The sequence below is a fragment of the Hyperoodon ampullatus genome, assembly GCF_949752795.1.
Source record: "Hyperoodon ampullatus genome assembly, chromosome: 2".
Lineage (NCBI taxonomy): Eukaryota > Metazoa > Chordata > Mammalia > Artiodactyla > Ziphiidae > Hyperoodon > Hyperoodon ampullatus.
Genome location: NC_136915.1, coordinates 70,815,271 through 70,820,047, shown reverse-complemented (window position 1 = coordinate 70,820,047; position 4,777 = coordinate 70,815,271).

Sequence of the window (4,777 nt, the reverse complement as noted above, 5' to 3'; positions counted from 1 at the left end):
AGTCCTGTGAGAGAAAGATTGTTTTCCTTCAGGTTGCCAGGTAAAATATAGGATGCTCAGTTCAATTTAAATTTCAGATAAACAGCCACTATTTTTATTATTATTATTATTATTATTATTATTATTATTTTTAGTGTACGTATTCAAATTTAACTAGGTGTCATACTGTATTTGTTAAATCAGGCAGCAAATCTTAGGGACAGTTTTATGAGTGAGGGAGATTTCTTCATGAGTCTCTATTGCTATTAAATATACAAATTCACTTGCATAGAGTCCAGCATGGGTAAACCTAACAACACATTTTGCTCTGTTAAAACACTGATAGCGAAGTTTACGTCCAAACCTGTCCCTGGTGCGTGAGCTTATTTATTTTTGAAGAAATGTGTTTTTCAACTGGACTTCCAATAGAGGTGCTGAAGAAATGGCCAAAATATGTGCTTAGAGCAAACAAGGGGCAAAGAAAAGAGGGAAGGACATAGGGAGATGAATTATAAACATTTTTGATGATTAAGAGCTGATACTTCAGAGAAATCTATGAAGTTGAATGCCAGTCCTGCCAGGTATCTACCCATGTAAACTTGTTTAATTTAAATAAAATAAGACAATTACTGAGTGGGGTGTTTGGCACATAGCAGGTATACTATATATATATATCCTGTCAATGATTTTACACTATTGTTATGGGAAATCTGAGAGTTCAATTAATATCTTCTTTCTCCAAGAACAATGCTCAAAATACCAATGCTTTAAACTGGTATCAGGAAAGAGAGACATTTTATGGTAATTCAGTGAAAGAATCAAAGAACAAAATCTAATTATAATTTAAAAATTAAATAGACTGCTACTGTTCTGCCATTTAGAAAATGCTTAATCACAAGGCAGTTTTATCCAGTTACTTGAGGATATTTGACTTCCATGGATAATTGCCTAGTGTAAACTCAGAAGACACATATTTACAGTCAGCAGTTTTGAGAAATATTACCACAGAATATTCAAGCCTTACATGTGATATCCATCCTCTTTGAGTTTAGTATAGTGAGTATAGGAGATGACTTAGCTCAGAAGATTAAATCTATGAGATTATCCATTAGACTATTTGACTATAGCAATATCACAAAGTGATGTGATTATTTATTAATTTCTAAAAAAATGTATTTTAATCATCTTATTTTTGTTCAGTCTAAAATATTTCCTAAGTAAATGCTTCTATTGTACCCATTGTTCCTACTAGATTATGACTATCTTAAATCACAGTTTGTAGATATTTTATCTATAGGTTATCAGGGCCTTACACAATGTAATGAGCAAAAATAGTAAATCGAGGAAAATAGAAATTAATGAATAAAATCATTAAGGAAACAATAAGGGAAAGTCAGGATTCATCAACTAGAGTAAAACATAGGTAGTTCATAAAAATTGTGTGACTAGCTTGGCTGAAATTACTGAGATGCCTCTCTTCTATTTGCCTTGAAATCTATTAGGCACAATTTTCCCCAAAATTTCTAAAGTAGTTGATAATCTTTTTGTCCTATCACATCCCTGACAAAAATGCATAATACACATGACTAAATACACTCAATGAATTAAATAAAGAAAAAATGGATTTTTCAGTTAGAGTCATTAATTTATATTTCAATATTGGATTAATATTATCAACTTTTCTCAAATAACAATTAAGTTTGTAACAGCTGAGATATAAAATATATGTAAAAGTAAAGAACTTACAACATTTCTTATATAGTTGAAATATGTGTCCTCAAATCATAAGACTGTGGGTAAAGCAACATATTATTTTACAATCCATAGGATGAGATAATAATAATAACTACTTTGCAGTATAAAAGAAATTTATATCCAAAGCACTTAGAAGAAGTATGCACAGTGTTAATACATGCTGACTTTTATTATCATGTTAAACAAGTCAAGTCTCTAGACTGAATATACATGATGAAGGATTAGTGTTATAAACAATAAAAAAATACTTTCAGCAAAGGTAGATTATAGCCATGAATGAAAATTGCTACCGAGTTACAAAGTAATTGATTCATTATTGGGTTGTTTGTTTATTCATTTCAAATAAAACATTTCTCAGGACAGCCAAGTAAAGAGAAATGGAAGCAGCATAAAACAGGAAGTTATCATATCCAAAGGAAATAATATAAGAATTTTCCAAATAACAGCATGTTTCCCTATGGTAGGATATATCTAGAAGCTCTCAGGCATACATGGCTAATACTAGCTTACCGTTTCCTACATTTAGCAATATTTAGTGGGAACTCAAAGTAAGAAGTTAGCAAAAAGTAGCAAGACAGTGTCCATTCCTTCCAATTGTACCTCCTAGAAATAAAGGGACTGGAAATCATGTATTTCTGTTCCTTGACTCCATTAGGTCAATCCCTCTAACCCTTGTTGTGGTAGCATCCAATGCAGTCACCACTAGCCATGTGTGCTCATTTAAATGTAAACAAATTAAATTGAAATACAGTTAAACATTAATATCCTCATTTGCAGTAGCCGCATTTCCAGTGCTCACATGTTAAATATTCCTTTGGATGGCACTGAGAGTCTTTAAGGGGCCTGAGATCAGCTTCTTTCATTTTTCCCTCTAGTAAGTAAAACATGGCTACATGAATGTGGCTCAATTCTCCTACATCTGTCTCTCCTCTCCCTTAAAGAGTGTAGCCTAGATTAAAGTCACACAAAACAAAACCTAAATTCTTCACATTGTCTGAAATCAAAGCTGGATCAAAAAATGACCTTGGAGAGGCAAAAATGAATGTGCAGGCTATGAAGGCCTTGAATTAGAGTGTGCTGTCAGGTTATCAGTGCTTAGAATAAGTCATTTTTTATGTCATTTTTTGCCTAATTCACCAGAAACTAAATGCATATAATAATGAAATGGGAGTTGATATTGGTGGTGGTCAAGAAGCAAGGTGAGTGCATTATGAAAAGAGAAGGAAGGTAATAGGACCCAGGAAATATAATGGGAGTTGAGAGAGGAAAGAGAAACAGCCACTGTTTTACAATTTTGACAAAAGCAGTCTGTTTGGTTAATAATAACAACCAGGAGAAAAGCAGATTTTCAACAAAAGTGCTTTACATGGACAAAATCTACTGAGCTAAGTGCATCTCAAATCCCCCCAGCATAAAAGCTCAAAGAGCAAACATTTTTTAATACTGACATTTCCAGTGTATACAATACTTCCCTTCATGCCGAAGCCAAGCACAATTGTAACAATTTAGCTCTTGTCAATCTGTTTCGCTCTTTGCATCCTATGTCTTGTATAGCAAGGTGAGATCTAGGCAAATTGGTCTGGGAACAGGGACCTGGCTCTGTGCAAATGTACATTGAAATACAGACACTTGAAGGATATTATCTCAGGGTCTAACTGCCAAAAAAGTAGGTTTATGTAGGATTTTTTTCTCCCTTAGTGAAATTTGAAAACTGAGTGATAGAAGAAATTGAGTGATTGGATAGCGATACCAGGACGTGGTCATTGTATTTATCAGTGCCATAGGACAATCAGAATTTTAGGAAATATGGAATGATTCCAGTTTGTAAAGGTGGAAATGACACAATGTTTTAGAAAGTTGGATTTGGTTTTAACAGTGGTGAACAAAACAAATTGCCATGGAATGAGGGAGACCCACAACATAGTATAAATGCATAATACATTTGAAGTAGTATCATTAAGGGCTATGCTGAAAAGTTAAAGTAAAATGAGGGATAATGAATGATGGTGGCTGGTATTTTAGATGAGATAGAGAGTGAAGGTGTTTTTCAGGGGGGCATTTGAGAAAGGGCTTAAATGGAGCACAAACCACTAGACTTCTGGGAAAACCAGCTTTTGGGAATGAGAAAATATCAAGTTCAAATGGCTTGAAGCAGCTAAGTGCTTTGGAGAGTTTGTAAAATAAGAGTCCCGTGTGGATGAATCAAATGAAGCAAGGAAAAGCGTATGATAAAATGAAGTTAGGGTCCCATTCAAAGGCCTACTGATGTAGGGTATATTTTTTTAATATATAATTGGAAATTGATCATTTCTTAGCATCATCACTGTTTCCAGCCTGGTTAAAGACACCACCCTTGCTTGCTTGGCTGAATTATTTCAGCAAACACCTAACTGCTTCTAACTTACTGCTGTAAAATAAAGCCTTCTGTCCCCTCCTGTCAATCTGTATTTACTCATCAACCAGAGTAATCCATTACAAAAATAACTCAAGACAACAACACTGTTTAAGGGCTTCCCTGGTGGCGCAGTGGTTGAGAGTCCGCCTGCCGATGCAGGGGACACGGGTTTGTGCCCCGGTCCGGGAAGATCCCATGTGCCGTGGAGCGGCTGGGCCCGTGAGCCATGGCCGCTGAGCCTGCACGTCCGGAGCCTGTGCTCCGCAACGGGAGAGGCCACAACACTGAGAGGCCCGCGTAACACACACACACACACACACACACACACACACACACACACACACCACAATTTAAGACCTCCATTAAAAGGGCTTCTCTGGTGGCGCAGTGGATAAGAATACGCCTGCCAATGCAGGGGACACGGGTTCGACCCCGTCCAGGAAGATCCCACATGCTGCCGAGCAACTAAGCCCGTGCACCACAACTACTCAGCCTGTGCTCTAGAGCCCGCGTGCCACAACTACTGAGCCTGTGTGCCACAACTACTGAAGCCCGCGCACCTAGAGCCCATGCTCCACAACAAGAGAAGCCACTGCAATGAGAAGTCTGCACACTGCAATGAAGAGTAGCCCCTGCTTGCTGCAACTA